The sequence below is a fragment of the Phlebotomus papatasi genome, chromosome 1 (assembly GCF_024763615.1).
Source record: "Phlebotomus papatasi isolate M1 chromosome 1, Ppap_2.1, whole genome shotgun sequence".
Lineage (NCBI taxonomy): Eukaryota > Metazoa > Arthropoda > Insecta > Diptera > Psychodidae > Phlebotomus > Phlebotomus papatasi.
Window position 1 is genome coordinate 86,372,521 of NC_077222.1, and position 22,367 is coordinate 86,394,887.

The window sequence follows — 22,367 nt, forward strand, 5'->3', positions numbered from 1 at the left end:
AATCCTTCTATCTCATTTTCTGGACAAACTAATGAAGATATCGACTTGGAATGTTCTAAGTACTCCCCCATAAGTTGATCCAAGGAATCCAAATATCACATCAATTTCATCCCCACGTCTATCCTTCCCCTCCAGAAACCACTCTTTTAGGATTTCTGTAATTTTTTCCTTGCGTTTAACACTTCAAAATTCTTGCAAAAGTCGATGAATAAAAAAAATAAGATGTCCAAAAAAAAGTTTCTACCACAAATTGTACCATTTGAGTTCCTCTAACAAATAGTCCTTGTGCGAGAAAAGTGGGTCACTCCTGGTCCCAGAAGTAGATGGCCAAAAAAGACGTTGCAAAATGTGTTTTCTTCGACATAAATGGTTCTGGATGACCATGATTTACCCATAGCCAATTACATATACCAGATTCTAAAAGCTTATGAACCAAGCTTTTCAACAATAGTTCACTCATCCAATTATGTTCATCAGGAGCTGAGATATACCACTCCAAACTTTCAACCTCTTCTAGTGACAGAATATATGATCTCATCCAATACATTCTTAAATTTAGAGTCAAAATTTTTCTGTGTCTAGACATCATAAGATTTAATTCTACTTTAAAACAAATTTAGGTAGCAAAATTTAATTTTTCACTGTCCAAATCAAATTCTTTTTGAACAATTTAAATTTTTGCTAACTGAATTTAATTTTTTACTACTTAGTTTTTTTTTGCTAAAAGAAAGCTAGTCTAAACGAAAAATATGTGAAAATAAGTCACTTTTATGCATAGCAGGAATTGAAAAGCGCCCTAGTCTTTGCGAGATATTCGAACTTGTGTCTTAGATGCTATACTTCAAAGGTACTTTGCAGAGTTTACATGTTGACCGGTTCTTTACCAAATTAAAATGTTCCGTAAATCATGCGAGAGATCCTCTAAAATAGTTGTAAGAGTAATAGAATTGGTTTTTGGACAAAAATTACTTACGGGTTCATAACGGGTTTACAATTGATTTGAACCGATTTATAAATCAATCAAAACATTGCACAAAATTTGTCTGAGGAATAATTTAATTGAATTTCTAATAAAAATTAGATTGGAACCGGTTTATTCTTATGAGAATCTCAAAGACCTTTCCAACGAGCCTGATACCATTAGGTTGAAAAATACGCTCTTTAGAGCCTTTTTTTTTTAATTTTGACCTCGAAAAACTGTTCTTAGGAATAATTCTCATGTACGTATATGGACGAAATGTTCGCCTGGATAATCTCTAAAACATAGAAAAATGAACAAAATCATACGACGCATTTTCGAGGAATCTCAAAAAAATATGGTTTTGGTGTGGAAGGGATGGGGACCCTTAACGTCCCAGGATCGACTAATGGGAGATCTCCCGAAGGTCCCAAATCTCTATATCTAACCTTTTGACCTCTAGACGTGGTAACGGCCGGACGGAAAATGGATGGACGGACAAAGACATAATTTTTCAAAAATCGTTTGAAACGTGAAAATGCTGAGAAGATGGTTCCCAACATTTCTGTTTTTTTGGTGGAAAAATTGCTGTTTCAAGTATAAACTTTAATCACTAGCATATTGAAAATACTCCTATGTCTTGCCTTCAAATGGGCCTTCTCTAATTAATCTTTCCCACCGCAAAGATTTTAAAGCGGTCTCTGAATATCAGGTCCAAACGGAAAATTAAAAAAAAAAATAATGATAATTTTAGAAAATTTTGCTGAATTGATGTACTATATCATTATATTCCAAAGAGTTTAAATGAAATTAATTTCGAGATCCATAGAATAAAGCTCTCAAGGCTGTTGCAAAGAAACTCAATTTTGATTTTATCAGAAGTAATTTAAAACTTAAAAAATTCTAAAATGATTTTGAAAGCGGAATTGAATAGTTTGAAAATAAATAAACTAAAACTCCACTTTGTGAAAATACTTCTTCTATATTCCAATATTTTCATTGAAAGATGTATCAGTTAAGATAGCAGGATAAAGCGATAGCATGAGATGAACTTTCATAACTTAAATTTTTAGAAATTTATAAGAAAACAGGAGATATAAAAGCCATAAAGTTGAGCACGTAGCTTTATATTATTATACTGCATTTTAAGGCGTGTCGATAGTGATTTCTTTGTACAATTCAATGGAAATGCAAGATATATTGACTCAAAATCAATAATATAAAATAATTCTACCATCTCGCAAGTGAGAACAGTCTGTTTCGTGCCCCATGGTATCAAGTTCAGTAAAATTCATTGGATGCAACACCTTTAATTCGTAGAGTGAGTACTCTAGCATTTGGTCCATCGATTAGTACCCCAAATAGTTACAAAAAATTAATGGTCCTAGGGTACCATTAAACCTAGGGAGGAGGTTCTCTTGAAAGTAACAAGTCTCTATCTGTAACCGTTTGTCCTCTAGTTGGGTAACGACCGGACGGCCGCATACGTCCGGATGGTAGAAGGTGAAAATTTTGGAAGCTGTAAAAATTGAGGGATTATACGAGTTGCTGCGAACAAAAACAGCCTGGCCTATATGCATTTCGCTTTTAAAATAGCCTATTTTTGCCCTGAGCATTTCCTCTTTCATTCAAAGCATTCAAATCACTACACTACTTTTCTCGTACACTAATAATAATGCACACACTTGACATTGTTAAAAAACAACTTTCAAGTGTTTTATTCAACTATAAGGACGCATTTGGGAATACAAATCGTGCTTACAGCGATTGAAATTCTTTTATAATCCAAAGTATGTATAGAAAATAAAAAGAGCAATTGTGAGTCATTGTATTCATAGCGTGATCCTTTTGAAATGGCAGTAAATAGTGAAGGATGCGTGAATAATCTTTGAATTAATTTTCAAATATGAAGAATGTCATATTGTCCAAGAGTAAATTGAAAATTCTGCTCGAACACTATGTCATAATAGTTACAATAAATTGTATTGTGATAAATTGGATTATGTGCAGAAAGGATAACACAATTATTCCATCGCATCTCTCACTATATATGTGTGCAAGGGCATAAAGAAGATGATTTATCAAAGATCGACTCTGTGAGTACGCTTGGATCTCTGCACAAAATTTAATGAAATTCTAAAGTGACTTTCTCATTGGCAACTTCATTTATGTCACACCCTACAGTCACTTTCATTCTCGCTTTTTTTTTGCCAAAGTGCTCACGTCTAAAGAGAGAAAGATTCTATTTGTCTTCGCTTAACCCGTTTAACCAATCAATCAGGATGTGCGATAAATTAAAAGGAATCCCAAGTATTTCTGCTGGGTGCTAAAAACATTAGATTTACTTTTTGCTTGTTCTTCTTTAGAGAACGTTCGTTTTTTATTGTGACTCAATTTTCGAGTACTATGTGAAATAAGTGGTAGTGACTAATTAACAAAGACATTAGCGTTTCGTCTCATTTTTTAAGAGAATAAAAAAAACTGCTTTAGTGAGTGTATACTTCTTTTAGCTTTTACAAATATTTAGATTAATACCTCTGAACAGATTGAGAAAAGAGAAATTACCACACACAAATTTGATTGAATTTCGTTAGATGCCCATAATTTATGATTGGAAATTAATTTTTATTTAGGTAATAAGAAAAAATCTGAAGAGCTAAAATAAGTCTATCGCAGAGTTGAAACTCGAAGAATATCGATATAATTGTTACTCTTTTTCGCTGTAAAATATTATCTCGACTGAATTATATGCTTAAATGCTTTTTTATGATGATTTTCGCGTGACAAAGTTCATATGAAACATCAATTAGATGTCTAACAATGTTTCATGAAGACGTATGCAGTGCATCATATGTGATATCCCAAAACATTAAGATCTCAAGATCAAGAAAAAATAATGAAGGAAATGATAAAATATAAAATAATAAAAAACATATATTATAAAATAGCAAAATCCATTCATTTTGGAATATGAAAAAGAGTTATTTCGTTATGTTAAAACGAGTTACTTTCACTCTTTAAAAGAATTATTTTAATTCTTTTTTCATTTAAATTTTCGGACAAAACAGTTGAAAAAAATTTCTGAATAATAATCTAAATAGAAGTAAAATGAACTCTAAAGTATTTAATCGAAAATCAGAACGAAAAAGAGTTAGTTTAACACCGATTCGAGTAAGTTTTACTCGTTTGTGTTTTTCTGAAACCCATTCTTTTTATTTTTTGTTTTTCTTCCTGTAAATGTATAAATAAAATTGATTTTTAATAAATAAGAAATAGGTATATAAAAACAAACTCCTAGGAAAATAATTACCACAAAATAAGTGTCTTTAAAGTGTTAGAACTGTAACCCGGGCCCTGGGATAACCCATTATCTCATTACCCTAATGCTCGAGACAGACTTATGGCTTAAGCCGAGAGATGGCTTTACATAATTATAATCAAAATAATCATATGACTAAATTCCCATTAGTTTCCTATAAACTAAGCCGTTTCTCGGCTTAAGTCCAGAGACGGATTAGTCAGAAACTGATGTAAATATAATACGATCATTATTTTGATCATAATTACGTTAAGTCATAATTATGGCTTAAGTTGTAGGTTAGTCCTAAAACACGAAGCTTGATGCTCTCCTTTTCGTGGTTTGACCAAGACTCTCTTGATCTTCAAAGGAATGCTCTCCTTTAGTGAAGGGAACTCATTCGTGAATTTCAAAACCGTTCCAATTTCATAGAATAACATAGTACCACCAAGTCCTCACCGATTTGGCTTCTCATTGCTTTATTTCCATATTGCTTAGGTTTTCTTTAGCTATTTACGTTTATCTACCGACAGTTTTTTTTTTTAATTATTTCACTTGATCATTAGTCGATCTTAAAGTTAAGTTTTTCAAGCTCAAAGGTAAACAACTCTGGGGTGTTCATTTATCAATCGATTTGGCTTAACTTAGGTTTTTTTAAAGGTCTTGAAATTGTGCGGATACACAACTTTATCATGATGATTTACCTCCACAAACTAATTGTGATTCCAAAATTATATTATTGCATCAATTTCCTTTTAAAATGAGAGAAAACTCAATTTCAATGGTTCCTCGATGTAAAGATGCCACACTTCCTCCTAAATTTTGTTTTTCACGTATGTTTTTTTTTATTTTTTTTATTTTTCCAAAGTTTCGTTTTTAAAATCAACGACATTCCACTATTTCATTATTATCACCCACTTCCTTTTTTTCATTTTCATCCCAAATCCTTCTATCTTCGTCTACAAAACAATGATTTTGTGGTTTATTTCGAAAATGTCTCTTTTACTTTGCCCTCGTCTAGGTATGTGTTAATTTAATAAACAAATTTTTTAATGTCGAAATTAATAAATTAAAAATCAATTTATTATTAAATTTATAAATAAATTGGGAACTGGCTCATTAAATAGCGAAAAACCGTATGGAAAAAAGTGTAAAATGATAGAAAAACGTGAATTTTCCAAAGCTTTGACCTTTTACATTGACGTAACCTTAATCCCATATTGGTTGTGAAATAATTAAATTTAATGTAGAATTGAATGAAAAATTATTATTAAATTATGATCCTTTCACAATTAATATAAATTAAAGTTGCTTTAATGTAAATGATCAAAGCTTTCGAAAAAGCATATTTTTCTGCCAATTTTCACTTGTTTTGGATGGTTTTGGTAATTAATAAACCAGTTACTAATTTATTTTTAAATTATTTGATATTTAAAAAATGTTAAAAAGAATTATTCAAAGATATGTATTAAAGTAATTCCTGTGAATTAAATGAAGTACGGTGTTAACTAATTGGTAGAACTACCGTACAAATTTTAGGAATATTTTATATAAGTGGCGGAAAGTGGTTAATATCTTTAATTATGCATGTTTGACAAAGAAGTAGTAAAGGAAAGAAGAACAAAAATTTTATGAATTTTTGATGGAATGAAGAGTGTATAATTAGATTGATAAAATAATATAAAGAGGATATGCCATCAATTAAATTAAGTGGGTAATTCATGGGTTAATCAACTTGTATATTATGAATATAAGTTAAAGATGAGAGATATTATTTTATTATGCATACCAAATAATCGATGTATTATGTTTATTGTGAGAGAAAGAGTGATAAAATCTCATAGGACAAAGGATTTTGATTGAATAGATTCTATCACCGTAATACACGAGATTCAATAAACCGAACAATACAATTGCGTAAGCGTAAACCAAATTCAATGAGATTATTTTAAAGAGAAATTGTGCTACAATATCACGCATGAGAAGTACATTGTGTCACAAGTGATGTCAATGAAATTCAGTAATCTCGGAAATATACTCTTAATAATTGTTTGAATAATTTTGCAAAATGATCAAGTGCAGTCTACTCTGCATTAATACACTTTTTGTTATGAGAATCTTGTCGCGCTTTGACCCTGTTTGCAATCTAATTAATTCAGACACACCTGCAAGGGAAAATATGGAATGTCTCAGGGTGGATGGAAGATTCAGAAAAAAAGAGCGAAAAGATGAAAGAATGTAACATGAAAATGCAATAAATCGTAAATTGTAGGATGACAGGGCTTAATCTCCTACTCACTGTACTAAAATGTATTATTATTACACGTGTTTTTTTGCCATGGACATACCAATAAAATTTTGTGAAATATTATGTTGGTTAATAAAAATTTGTGATGTTAAAATAATAAATGCAGGATGTTTTTCTTTTGAACTGACAGATTTTATTGCCTAGAGACCATTTGCCTGATTTACTATATGATGTGAGAAAAATTAATTTACTCTCTTTTTCTACAAATTGGTTTTTGAATTTCCCCTAAAATCGCGCCCCATGGATTTATCCTTGTCAGTTTAATGTGTTCTTACACAAACATTTTTCCAGGAAATATATCACGACAGTGAAATCGTTAAGCTACAATTTTCGCGTTTGGAAAGGTTCAAAAAGCGCCTCAGAGAATGGAGGTAAGATTTTGTTGTGGGAGATTGGCATGAGATGTGGTAAATCTTGGGAAGTTTTTTGTTTATGTTGAGTGTATGTATATACGCATATGAACTTTTAGGTAAACACACAATATAGATGAAATATTCGTTCCGTCGAATGAAGAGTTAATAATAATTTGTTTATGTCTGTTTAAATCAATTTATAGAACACTCAATGTATATTTTAGTATGTCTCCCACACCATTTCTTACCCCAGCAATTCACATAGGGACACTTTATTCCTTGACGTGCCATTCATCCCGCACACTCAGCAAAAAAAGTTTCTTTTGTTGACTGGTGATGTGGAAAACTTGGCATTTCCACTTTATCATATACTGAAATGGGATGACTTATGCCCGAAACCCTGATATTTGCGGTACTTTGCCTTTTCTCAGAACACTTACCAGATGGGATGGTTATTTTGCTGAAGCATGACTTAAGGTACATTCTTATTACGATGAAGAAAAAAAAAGATATCCTGAGGGTTCCCTACTCAGTCAAAGTCCAAGGCTGCAAATTTCAATCATGGGGTTTGACATCATATTATTAACTACAATGTTTGTGACAATCTGTCATACTAAACTTACCAGGCCTAATATATTAAGTTTCTTAGTAATCAGGTAATTACGGGGGTACGAAACAATCACTATATATTATAATCCCTTCGGATTTCAATCAAATCGAGAGAACTTAGTTTGAAAGCATTAACAGTGGGAGGGACAACCAGAAAATATAAGTAGAATTTTTGTTAGTGAAGGTGTATAAATCAGCAGGGGAAGGCTTTCAGGATTCGCCCACACTTTGGCTTCAAACATTTAAAACTTCTTTCATATTTATTAAATTAATCTGACCTATAATAATTGCCATAGATAAATCAGATTCATTAAAGGTATATGGGTAAAAGTAGAATCAGTGCGAAGCTTGAAAGCCTTCCCCTAAGGTAAAATAAATCAAATAAACCGATTTTGACTAATGCCCAACGCACAATAACTTTTGTTTTGTAAACATGTTTTTGACATTTCAATGAGAGTGAATGAAACAGAAATCTAGTTATCTCGTTTTCTCTCATAGGAAATTTTGAAAACATGTTTACAAACAAAAGTTATTGTGCGTTGGGCATTACACTTCAAATTTGAACAATATTTTCAAAAATGTAACGGAATTCACATAAAACGCAGTTTCCTTAAATTAAAAAAAAAACAAATTTGAAGAATATATCAATGTAATTTATTGTGAGGTAAATGGAATTTGTTGCGGAAGTTAATATAAATAATACGATAATGTTGAGGAAACATCAGAGAGATATTGTTCTAATTCAGAATCCAACAAAACTAAAAAACTAAATCTTTCTTCACATAACCTCAAATTTTACATTTTGAATTCAACCGTCGTCGTCGTTCAAATTTGAGGAACTCGACTGTAGTGCGGCTACAGATAGGAAAATTCTCAGCGAGTTCGCGAGTTCGAGCATTCTGAAAAACTGGGACGCTTTGTCACTGTTTTCGCAATAATGAAGTCTCAAATTCTCCCCAACTGTTGCTTTTTTTTTTAATGAAAATTGTTACTTGCTGTTAATTGAGTTTTTTCCAGCAGCGTGAAATTTTATTCTCTTAAAGAGGAACCACTTGTAGATCATTACCATTTGAAATGATCAGCATTTGAGTTACTGTCGCTCGATATGTGAGGTAGTTCGCAGTGATTGCTGTATCCACAGTCCTTGAGTATGACCCTTTTGGATAACTTCCTATTCATCCCCATTCACACATGGCATGGCCTTTAATGTTCCCAGTGAATACTGGAATTTTTTTTTTTAAAGTGGGCGCCAATATTTTCAACACATGGGTTAACACGTAGAAACTCGGCTAAATCGTGAAAAGGCAAAATAATATAAAAGCACACCCTTTCAATATATCATTCACTGTCCCCTATAAGCATCGAGAGAAGATGCTTTTGTGCTTATTGTTCGTGCTCTTCGGGTCTGAACATCACTGAATGCGAGTTATTCACATACTGACTGTCACTCCAACTAAAAGAGTGGAAATTCATTTTCCACAGCTTCTCCTTCCGTTCTTTTTTTCTGCCTTTTTTTCTGTATTCAACAATGTGTGTATGGTATTTTACGAAGTGTGTTCACATTGGTAATAGATGGGGAAGAACACATTGGAATATACGCAGATTCAATAATCTATCGTTTTTCCACCACGCCAAATCGATAGGTTTTTACAGGAAAAAACAACAAAAACATTTGCGAAACAGACATCCGCGAAACATCTTCGTGTGTAAATACAACAAAATACTTAAAATTGATCGCGAATTGGCTCAAATGGATAAAACACTAAATGTGGGTGGGGAATAGGATTCAGGGGACTTTGTAATGTTTGGGTTATAGAGGGAAATAAAAGCTCCACACAGAGTGTATTGGAAAATGATTAATGCTTCCATTTCGTGGTGTGATGAGTGCGTAGACATATATAATATTCATGCACGGGGCTTATGTGATTTTTAGTGTCAATTGTGCTCCAAAGGGCGGTATATGGGGGTGAAAGGGGGGACAAAATATGGAAAATTCTGCTGTACAGACAAGGAATTATGCTTCAATATTGATTTTCTCCCCTTCTTGTGCCTGTCATTGCCGTTGTACATCCCCTTCAATCTCTCAAGTGAATTTTGCCTTTGTGGCTGCTGATTGCTTATTTCTCCTTTTGTAGCTCTGCAAACAGTCAATTATGTCGAGTTTATAGTTCTCCATACGCTCGATATCATCGCAATTTTCATACACATTTCGTGGCTTGAGAAGTCTCTCGAGAAATTCCCCAAGACGGTTGTTGTGCATGAATGAAAGCCAAGGAGGTCCGCTTTTTCACGTTCCTAATTTAACTTTTTCTTCCCCCTTAGCTTTATTTAATTATATTTGTGTGAAATTTTATAAATTAAAGTTCCTTTTGTTTTCTCATTTACGTTCTTTCATTGTGATACCATGCCGTTTGCTGGAAAAGTTTGATTTTTTTCCCTTTTTGTTCTGGCTATGAAACGCTGAGAACGCTGCCGATGATATAAAAGCACTTTGTTTGGTCAAGGAAAATCCTAGACTGAAGCTCATCTCTTGGGAATATGCTCGATGGTAATAAATTATAAAGCAAACTAATGCTGCAGAAGTTAGGACAGTACACCCCCATGGTAAGTTGACTTTTTTGTATATGGAGCTATTTGAAGCCCACTCATAAATTGATCTCAGACTCAGCTAACAGTGCTCTGAGGGAAAATGTTATTTAAACAAAAATCTAGTGTATTTATCCCTACGCACTGTACCAAATCTTATAATACTAAAAAACTTCCCACTTTTAAAATATTTTGCGTAACGGCTGCAAATGTAGAGAAATTCCCTTAAGTAAATATTTGTATGTAAATATGAGCTTTTTGTTTTAACTCCAAGGCCTCATGCCATAGGGTTGAGGCAGTATTTAGGTAAAAATGGTCAGTAAAAATGAAAATTGGGATAAGTAATGAAGTATTATTGGTCAAGAAGTTATGAACGATTTTATATTTTTTACTAAGCATTTTGAATTATTTACTGACTAATTTGAAATTTTATTAACCAAGTTTCTTAATTTACTGACCAAAAATATTTTCGCAATGATAAGCTTCGAAATACAATGTTAAGTGAATCAAATGTAGTTAGTCAAATGATCAAATGTAAGTGGCCTCCAGGGGAATTTTGTAATTTTTCTGGTATTGTCACACTTGGGTTCGAAACCTGACAAAAATTGCAATTAATTGATTTTGCAATGAATACTTAGTGATATTTTGCAAATACAGTGCACCTTGGCCGATTTGCTTTACAAAATTCACTGTCATTTGAATTATCATAAATATCAAATATGTGACTTCTGACAATGCCACATGACAATGTCACGGTTACAGAATCAATTTGTTTTGAAAAACCTCTCCTGAGGTTCGTACGAAATTCGTCACTGAGAGAAATCCGAAAAAGTTAAAATAACGTTCGGGAAATGTTAATTTTACCCTGCAGTATTGATCCAAAATCGGTGTAAATATTATGCTTTTTAGGTGTATTAGGGGTTAAAGTTACCCTTTTTCATGTTATTTCTACCCTTGAAAAGGTGTAAAATTAACATTAAAATATGTTAATCGCACCCCCGTTTTTTCTCAGTGGTTATACGACATTGCCAGAGCACCACACAATTCCTATATAGGGCTAAGGTTTATTCATATGGCTGAGATACTCCATTTTTTAACATAAGAAATTTTTAGAACAATTGTTACTTAAGATCTTACTTTAAGGATAATGCATCGATCTATCAGATTTAGAAAAATTACTGTAATTACTTATTGTTTCAATTTTCAGACCTTATGGAATTAGGTTAAGTTCCTAGTCTGAGACAGCTATTTTTTTTTAAATTCATTTTCGGTTTAATCATAAAAAAGTGAAGATACTGTAAATAGAGTAAAAGAACACTTAAGCTTTCCTTTATAATTGTTTCAAAATCAACATAATGGGTTCATTTGAAGTCATGATACAAATACAACTCAAATACAAAAGCTCATTATTTCCTCGGTTCCTTCCGAACCGGTATTGAAAATTGATTTATTGAATTTATTGAGCAGTAACTGATTTTTCATATCCTTTTTTAAATACTTTTGTTAACATCGAAACATTCGCTGTTTTTAATTTTTAAAATATGTCACTTTGAAGAAAAAAATAGAAATTGTGCTACTGTAATTCCAAATAATAGGTATATCTTTCTGAAATAAGACCGACATTGGCATAATTCCTCTCACTTGTGTCCCTGTTTCCCAAATAAGCAAAAATCAATCCTTTTTGTACACTTTTTTAATTTTCTGTACAAGTAAGCAAAGAGTAGCAAAATTTTGAATTTTTTTCTGTCAAAGTAGTTCAGTTAGATCATCTGAAGATTTATAAAACTCTCTTTAAGTGCATCAAAATCTTAAAAATGCGAAAAAATAGATTATTATGTAATTTCTATTGAGCCTCTAATCGGAGTTTCAGAATAAAAAATTGAATAAACAATAAAAAATGTAAAAAAAAAACTATAAAATTTTATTGGGTTAGGGTGATTACACCTGGAACTTAATCGTTATTAACCTGGAATCACATTAATTTTAATGAAAAACTCTTTGAACTCTCAATTTCAACAGATTTTTGCGGTTAAAGTCCGATCTTTCATGACGAATTTAATCTAAGTTTAAAAACTTCTTGACCAAAAGCTTAGTAAAAGTTAAAAGACACACTTTTAAACGTGTATTACCATATATTACGTTTAAGAGAGTATCTAAAGATCTAAGATCTAAAAGCATATTTAATGGAACCTGAAAAGACTGAGATTTTGGTAGATGTTAAGATCTATAAATTATTTTAAATATAGAAACAATTGTATTGATAGTTATCCTAAATTCAAAAATTATGAAATTTAATTTTTTAATATGTTTTTTAAAATGACCTTAATTTCATGACACTAAAAGGACTAAAAGTCGCCCTTTTTTCAAAGGCTTCACAAAAAAGTACTTTCGAATAAAGAAGGTTAATTATTACGGTTCAGTTAATTGAAAAATCGATTAATTGTCATACTGCTCTCCTTTCGTGAAAGTGCTAGAGCAATAAAAAGAAGGAAACTAATTTATGCGCAGAGAAAAGGAAACTTTCTTCAACATTTCCAACGTTTAGTGTTTTATTTGATTTATCCTCGTGTCGACTTTTCAAGAATAATCTCGTCGTGTGAGATAAATCGAAGTCAGTGGAAGTTGAGAACTGTACGATAAGGTGAATTTGCGGTAAAATGCCATAGAGAAAGTTTACATTACAAGTTTACAGGTTACTGCTACAATTTCCTGCTTGATTAGAAGCATTTGGTTTAGCCACATTGATTGTATACTACCATGAGAAAAAATGCTTGATTGCCCCACAGTATTTACTTTAACTCTAACAGAATCCACACACCACATACTTGTCGCTATTTTTTCCCTCATTTCCACAGTTCTGTAATTAAGACAAAAAGTTTTTCCACCCAAAAACATGAAACAGAAACAAACTCTGATGTTTTTCTCTGTCATTTCTATCATATAAATTAATTCATGTATCATGCCTTTATACGCAGTGATGCTAAAATTTTAAGACATTTATCTTGATGTTGAACTATTTGAACTGAATGTAAACGCTTGGAGTAAACCAGAGTAATATTACACATATGGATTATATATTTTATAGAAATGAGAGAAATAGAAATATATATCTTTTCAGAGTCAAAAGAAATCCTCAGTGGCAGATAATATTTCAAAAGTTACATATTACACAAGTATGGTTAAATATTTAGTCGAGAATTCTTTCTAATAGAAAAGATATTTCTAAGTAACATCACTCAGAATTGTGTTTGCATATGCTTTTACAGTCAATAATATTAAGTAAATAGGTAAATTCTATTTAGATTAATTCACACATCAGAAATTTGAGAAAAATGCAAAAAAGTATATTAAAAAGCTCAAATACATCAATTCATACTAACTGACTAATTCAATACTAACTGAGACACATAATATCAAATAATTTGTCAATACATTTAATAATTATAATCTAAATTCTCCATTTTAAAATCTTTTAATAAACATAATTTTGATACACATTTACACTAATTTTATTTAGAGATTTGCACTACTGCAGCTTCATTGTACAGTACACAGAAAAATATATTTCGTAAAATTGTTCGTAAATCTTTGTGAAATGCTCGTAAATCGTATAACTTACAAATAAGTTCATAAAAGTTTGTACTTTTTACAGACTTTGTTCGTAACATGAGCACTTGATGAGCATTTTTTGATCTTTTGCAAACATTTTTTCGTACATTTTTGTTTAACTGGTAAAACTACGAAAAATGACAGCATTTTACGAACATTTTTCTAGAATGTTTGTAGAAGTACAAGAAATGCTTGTCAAGTGACTATGATGTTACGAACAATGATTGTGAAAATAGTACAAACTTTTACGAATTTGTTTGTGTGTTGCATGATTTACGAGAATTTGGTAAGTCCCCGGTTTAGGATTTTACAAATATTTACGAACAATTTTACGATGTTTTTAGTCAAAAACAAATAATGATTCATTACCGATTAGGATATGTAGTCATATAGGTATTTTGAAGCATTTCAAATAAATGTGATTTTCTTTTTCTTGTTTGAACGATACAGTGACCCTTACCAAAACTAGAAGGAAGACAATCCGATATTGACGTTTATTTCTTCTGGATTATAAATCTGTCAATAGGGTAACATGTGGTATTTTTGGACAAGGTGCTTTTCGGGACATAATATGGGTATTTTGGGATACATCAAAAATTACATAAATATTTATTTTCTAATTATTTTTAAGTTCGATATAAAATATTGAGCTCTTTACGTATCAGATAAACATAAAACTTCTGAAGTTTTATTTAATTTAAAGCGTAAAATACGCGTGAATTGTGAGTGTCACATTTCATTTTTTTTATAAAACCTTCAGTGTGGTCAATTTTTCAGATGTCAACATAAACAGTGCTTAGTTTTTTTTTTATTTAAGTCACTTTAAAAGTGAAATTTAAACAAAATTTTTATGAAAAAGTGAAGTTTAAGACTTTTACTTAAAGGTAAATAATAAGACTCGGTGAAATTTGTTTACATAATAGCGACTTTTGTCTGTCCCGAAATACACAACTGTCCCGAAATATACCACTCTTACTTCTTTACATTTTTTGCTATTTTGTATAAAAATGATGCATTTTTCAACATTTTTCGATAAGAATCTTATTACGGATATCATAAGGAATATAAATATTTATATCAACAAAGAAAAAGTTATTTGAGAAGTCATTAAGCTCTTTGAAACTTGAAAGTGCTTAAAAGTGTCCCGAAATACCACACGTTACCCTATATCTAAAAAATTATAAAAAGCCTTGTTACTGTTTTATGAATAAACCAAAATATCGTTTTAAAAGAGATAATAGGACATAAATAATGTTTAATTTAATGTTCACGTAGGGGAGGCTGGGGCACATGTAACCATTTTCGATAGATGCGAATTTGAGGTGATTTTCCAAGGACACCGTGATTTTTTGGAAAATATTTCTTAGCTCATGTTTTACCCTTGGGTATAGGCAATTCGTCGAGGGTAATGCGGATGCTGGGAAACAATTGAGTTTTCCATAAAAATAAAATTTGTGTCCCTGTGCATTTTTCTCTTTTCACAAAATACCTGGGGTAGAAGTAACCACTTTCTGGGGAGGATGTAAACACCTTTTTTCCCACCCTTGAAATTAACTTTGCACCACTTTCAATTATTTTAATTACTTAAGAGATATATAAAGACTGTATATTTTTCAAAAAATCACGACACTTTTTACAAAGAATAATTAAAATAGCAAAAAAAACTAAAAGCATGCATATCAAAGACATTTTTCAATGGAGTTTCCCCATATTTTGACATCATGTGACTTTTTATTGAATACAGCACCACCAATTTTTTTCGTAATCTATGAGTTATAGATATTTCGCATGAAGGTCATTTTCCTGCTCTTTTACCTACTCATTTTGTGAAATTGAAATTGCCTGGTTACATCTACCCCAAATGCTGTTTTCTGACCAATTATTAATTCTTTTGAAATAATGAGAATCTCAATTTGTCTAGTAAATCCATAAATATAATCCTAAAAGATGTAGGAAAGAACTGGTATTGCTACATTTCGATTATTTTACACAGTTTTTAATTTCCAGGTGGAAATCCAAATGATCAAAATAATTGAAATATCAACATTTTCGGGAAAAATGATTTTTATTTTTAAAGTATTAGGATTTTATTGACCAATTGTTCTGTGGACATACATCCCCATGGTATCTATGAATACTTATGGGTTTTATCCTCTGGAGTCTTAAAATTAATGAAAAAAAATCACAGTGTTTACAACTACCCCAGTTTACTACTGCCCCAGTTCCCCCTAATAGATTTAATAAGGAGCTACCGTAAGCAGCCTTAATGTAAGTAGATCAGTAGGAGAATTTTGTAACAGTATGACAATGTCATATGACAAATTTAAATTTTTTTCGGAAAAATTAAATAAGAATTGGATAGGAGGAAGTGGGGCACCTTTGAAATTGGAATCTTTCATCTAATTTTAAATAAAATTGACCTTTATCGTGATATAATTTAGTTATAAAGATATATATTTTTTATATTTATATTGATGTACTGGGCTATTTCTGCCATTCCGTACATTGTTCAGTTTACAAATTTATTACAGAGTTTACAGTGTTTCGTGAAAAATGTCCATTCAGACGCTTCAATCATTTGCATCGGGCGGGACTCGAACTCACAACTGTGACAGTCGAGCCGGGGGTCATACCGCCCAAGGGCCGAAAGCTCTTACCAATTGCACCATGGATCCCCTAAATAAAAATATAAGTTCTTAAATAGTACCATTAAATAGTGACACCTTACTATTAAAAAAAGAATAATTTTATGATGAACACTATTTGTTGAATCAATTTGTGAGATAAATTTCCGATCACAATAAATTTGTAAATTCAAGCACTCTACGAGACTCTTTCACTTATTATTCATTTTATTAGCAAAAAATATGAGCAGAAATATTATTAAATATTCAATACCCTCTTTATTTGTTTATATTGAACATTATTGGCAATATGTTTTGCGTAACTGATACTACAAATTACTTTTAAAACATTCATTGGAGATTATTTAAACATCGAAACACTCGAAAACCAAATATGTATCAACTTGGAATAAAAAACAGACAATACTGTGTCTCTGAGTTTGAGCAAAAAGAAAAGAAAGAGTGGAAAATTTTTAGCACGATAAGATCAATTTTGAGGTTTACTTAAGTACTACGTCAAAGGATGATAATTGTTACCAGACATTAAACAATTTAGCAATTACTCAGTCAGTGTTAATGTTCAATTTTTTTTTTTTTTAAATTAATTCGGTTTGCTGATTCCGGAGTCTTTGGGTTTTGTGTTTGAATTTGTAATAAATAATTATGTAGGGGAATGTAGTCATGGTCCGCACACAGTGAACCATCAAATGAGGCGAATTTTCTCTTTGGTCGCAAAGAGCTAGTTTGTCGTTTCATATCCACAAGATAGATAAATTTATTAACCTCATGAGACGAGATGAGAAATGGTAAACCTTCTCTTTCCAAACAAAGAGAAAATTCTCATCGTTTGAAGGTTCACTGTGTACGAATCATGCATACATTCTTCTATGGAATAATTTTAATTATAAGATTAAGTGAATTTGTAGGGGGACCGGTTTGGGCGGCCGGGTGATAAAGACGTGTCTTTGTGCGAGTGATTAGTATTTTATGTGAAAATTAAGTGTATCTTGTTGATTTTGCATAGGTTTTTGTGCAATAGGCCAACAGTGGATACAGTGAATACACCTGTGTTGTGGAACCTCGGGGAAGGTGCTCTTTTTGAGCGTAAAAAGGGATTTTGTCTGCGTTGTCTCTGTCAATTCGCGAGGAGAATTGTTGTGATAGCGGTAATTGTGGGGCCTCTCACAATTGAACACCACAAGTCACACAATTGTCTAACTTCTGGCGTTTTAGAGATATATGCAAGACAAAGTTCTTTCCTTTCTTTGAGCTTATGTTCATTAAAGTGCTATATCGTATGTCTTTTACATAAGACAACGAAGGACAACGTCGAAATCCGGGCACTGGATTTTGAGGAAAGCAGGAGCACCTCATATGCGGAGGAAGGGAGACTGGACAGCCAGTACATGGACTCTTTGGTAGGCGTATTGCTTCCAGGTAAGAGTCTGTTTGTCCAATTGTCCCTACCGCTGAAGGATGTTTTCACTCACATGAAAGAATCCTTACCGGTTAACAGTGATTTAAAATTTATAAAATTAGTGAATTTACAGAGTGCAGTCGTGGAAAAGTGGTGGAAAAGTCATGTAGTGTCGATGGGTAAAACACAGAAGGGGAAACCTTTCAATTGTTTTTATCGGCACAGTACCGTCCCACACTTTATGGCGCACCAAAAAAGTTTTATGATTTTTGCATGTGTGTTCGAAATTTTCCAAGCTGATACGGAGATCAGATACTTTTTCACTCCTAGCGGAAATTTTGGACCACTTATAAAATCTAATTGTTATACTATTAATCATGATTAATAAAAATAAAAATGATGAAATTCTTCTCCTGCAGGGTAATATGTATCGTTCGCGGGATGCCATGGCATGTGTTTGTCAGGAGATATCCACGGTGAAAAATTGCATATTACTCCTGCAGGAACCATGGACTTTTAAGGGTCATGTTAGGGGAATTGATATGAAATACGGAAAATTTTTACATGCAGAGGGGGTGGATAAAGTGCGTGCCTGCATTTTTGTTTCCCGAAACATTAATGCAACGTTTTTGCCGCAGTACAGCGGCAAAGACATCACCACAATCGAGATTGTGCAGACGATACAAGGGAAGAAGCTGAATATCATAGTTTCTTCAGTGTATCTGCCATACGATTCCAAAGATCCTCCCCCTTCAGCTGAATTAAAAAAAGTAGTAGAATTCTGCGAAAATAATAATTTTGAATTGATTATTGGAGCTGATGCTAACTCTCATCACATAGTGTGGGGTAGTTCCGATATCAACAACAGAGGAAGTAATTTATTAAATTATATTTCAAAACATAATCTTGAAATTTGCAACAGAGGTAATAAACCTACCTTTGTCATTAAAAATAGACAGGAAGTTATAGATGTAACACTATGTTCTTTTAACTTACTGCCCTTTATAAACGGATGGCACGTATCCGATAAGGAAACCTTGTCGGATCATCGTTGGTTGATATTTACACTGAAACCTGATGAAATCGTGCAAAAGTCATATAGAAATCCAAAGAAAACAAATTGGGCCATTTTTAATAAACTGTTGGATAAAAAACTTTCAGAGATTGACCAATCATCGGTCAAATGTGCAGATGATGTCGAACTGAAAGTTAATCTTTTAACAGAGGCTTTTAAAAATGCTTTTGAGAACGCATGTCCTTTATCTCATACCAAAGTTGGTAAACCACATTGGTGGAATGAGGAATTGGATATGATCAAAAGCACTATTCGTAGAATGGAAAAATTAGCAAAGAAAATTAACACAGAAGAAGCATTTCATATAATGCATTCTGCAAGACAGATTTATAAAAAGCAAATAAGAAAATCAAAACGTACTGCAAAACGTCTCTTCTGTGAGAGTATTGAATCTACCATGGAGACGGCAAGGATCAAAAAGGTCTTTGCTGGTAAATCCCAAGGTTTAGATCGTACTCTCAGAAAACCGGATGGGAACTTTTGCAAAAATAACTCAGAATCGATAAATTTGCTAATTGAGACGCACTTTCCTGATAGCACTCTCTCTATTAATTCTGAGAATGTGGTGAAGGAGTATAGTGCGGCTGATCATAATTGGCAAATTGCTAAAGATATCGTTTCTGAGGATAAAATACTTTGGGCTTTTAAAAGTTTTAAGCCGTTTAAATCAGCGGGAATAGATGGCATCTTTCCTGCCTTATTTCAAAGAATTACGTATAGTAAAAAACTTTTCCTGGAGCTGTTAAGGGATATTTATACAGCCTGTCTTGCTTTAGGTTACATCCCTAGTTTATGGCAAGAAGCCAAAGTTGTGTTCATTCCCAAGCCTGGAAAAGCAGATTATAGTGAAGTTAAATCATATAGACCTATAAGTCTCACGTCCTTTCTGCTTAAAACCTTAGAAAGGATCTGTGAGAGATTTCTTAAGGAAAATATTTTAAAAACTAATTCACTACATCCTAGTCAACACGCGTACAGATCGGGCAGATCCGTAGAAACCGCGTTACATAGTGTAGTAGGTAGAATTGAAAAGGCCTTGTCCTATGGTGAACTATCATTAGGAGCATTCTTAGATATTGAGGGTGCTTTCGACAGAGTAGGCCATGATATTATAAATAAAGCAGCTGAAAGAAAGAATATACCTGAAACAGTTAGAAGATGGCTATCTGCTCTTCTAACTAACAGGAAAATAAGCGTTACAGTTGGAGATCAAACGGTTAATGCCTCTATTCATAGAGGCTGTCCACAGGGAGGGGTATTATCACCCCTTTTGTGGAGCTTAGCCGTTGAAGATCTCCTTGAAACGCTTAATGATAATTATTTTTTCACAGTTGGATACGCTGATGATATCACAATTGTTTTGTGCGGTATCGATTACGAAACAATTTGTGGTAGAATGCAAGCGGCGTTCCGACATGTTGAAGAATGGTGTCAAGGCACTGGTTTAAGTGTCAACCCAAAGAAAACCAATTTGGTACTTTTCACGCGTAAAAGGAAAGTTAAAATAACTAAAAAACCTATCTTATTTAATAATGAAATCGATCTTAAGGATGAAGTCAAATATTTAGGCTTGATCCTTGACAAGAAGCTTATTTGGAATAAACATTTGGACGAAAAAATTGACAAGGCATTTCGCAGTTTTTGGCAGTGCAGATCAATTATAGGAAAAACCTGGGGTCTATCACCAAGAATGGTGTATTTTATATATACCGTGATGATCAGGCCTATTGTGACGTATGGAGCTGTAATTTGGTGGTCTAGGGTGAATTTGCAATGCGTCAAAGATACTCTAACCAGATTTCAGAGACACATTTGCATCGCAATCACGGGTGCTATAAGATCGACTCCAACAGCTGCTTTAGAGATACTATTAGGTTTACCGCCTCTTCCACTTTTCATTGAAATGGAAGCTGCAAAGGGGGCTTTAAGATTACGCGATCTCGATTTGTGGACACTGAAAGGCAGTGTTGTAGGGCACTGTTTGGCCTTGAAAGAGATATCTAACAAATATCCTTTTCTAGAAATGCCTAGTGACTCTACATCACCAGAGTGTTTCGCTGAGATCCCAAACTGTACTTTATTTTTAAATACAGAAAATTCCTTTCTCTTTAATGCACTGTTATCAGTAGCAGGTGAAGATGACATTAAAATCTTCACTGACGGGTCAGTGCAAGGGGAGAGAGCTGGAGGAGGTTTATTTCGATTAGATACAGGTGATGAATTTTATTTTTCTATGGGAAGGTTCACAACAGTTTTCTTGGCAGAAGTCGGAGCTATTCTGATTGCAACGAATATGTTAGTGAACGAAAATCCCACAGGAAAAAATATTTATTTTATCTCTGATAGCAAAAAGGCACTTTCTTCGCCATATCAGGGTATTATAACATCTAAAATTGTTAAGGAGATCAGGGCTAATCTTTGTAGATTAGCAGAGAATAATAATATTATTCTTCTGTGGTGTCCTGGTCATAACGATATTCTAGGAAATGAAATAGCAGATAAACTCGCGAAGATTGGTGTATGTCAGGACTTTATAGGCCCTGAACCAGTCTTGGGAGTTGAGAAAGAATTACGGAAAGATTACTTCCAATATATTACAGGATTAGAGCATACAGCACTTTGGAATAACGTAAAAGGCTGTAGTTTCGCGAAATCCGTAATAGATGGATTAGATTTAAATAGATCTCAACTTTTGTTAAATCTTAACAGGGGGAATTTGAGGGTTATTATAGGAATTTACACAGGACACTGGCTAAATTCACATCTTGCAAAGTTGGGCGTAGACGTTACCTCAGCTTGCAGGGGCTGTGGAGAGAGTCTGGAAACAGTAGAACACATTTTATGTTATTGTTCCAAATTCTCAAGCCAGAGAATTCAGATCTTTAAGAAAGAAGTGCTGACACTGAAGGATATCAAAAGAGCGGCAGCTCAGGATATTCTGCAGTTCAGCCACGTTTTAAAAGAATTGGAGTAAGGTTTGTTGGGTAGACATAAGTGGCTCAAATAGAGCCTAGGTGTCTGCAGCCCACAGATCGTACCATGCTCCCTATACAATCTACAAGTGAATTTGTAATTTCTAAAATTAATATAAGATATAATGAAAGGAATGTAATAAATTTAATAAAGTTTGTCAAGTTCGGATGAATAATTATATAAAGTGTTTCCCTTCTTTATATACCTTCAACAAAGGTATGATAAACCAGGACTTAAGACATACTTTATTTAACAAATCTATTATATTTGCTTTGACATTATATATATCATATTGCAATACAATAAAACGCCAAGATAAATTGAATACAAGGAATGCCTTCCAGACAGGTTAAATGTTCTGTTTTCTATAAACAATTGGTAATATGGCAAGTCTCCAGATGCTGTTGGGCATAGAATCACACAAAGGCAAGAATTTATCCAGTGATGAAGTCGTCTAGCAAAAAATCACATTTTTTTCCCCACAAGGTGTATTATGTGCGTAAGAAAAGTGTTGTCTCTGAATTCCCTTGTGGTCAAGTGTATGGCTGTAAGGGAAT

General features: G+C 32.8%; 1 protein-coding gene across 3 annotated transcripts in view; it reads right to left on the reverse strand.

Moving 5' to 3' along the window:
* The window catches only part of LOC129797920 (tyramine receptor 1), a 118,490-nt gene that overhangs the window by 16,978 nt on the left and 79,145 nt on the right, over positions 1-22,367 (reverse strand). The window contains exon 1 of one of the 3 annotated variants that reach the window (XM_055840803.1): positions 8,593-8,965. The exons of the other annotated variants lie outside the window; for them this stretch is intronic. The gene's annotated coding sequence lies outside the window, so the exon portion shown is untranslated. Of the gene's footprint in view, positions 1-8,592; positions 8,966-22,367 lie in introns of those variants that run through there. 3 annotated transcript variants of the gene reach the window in all.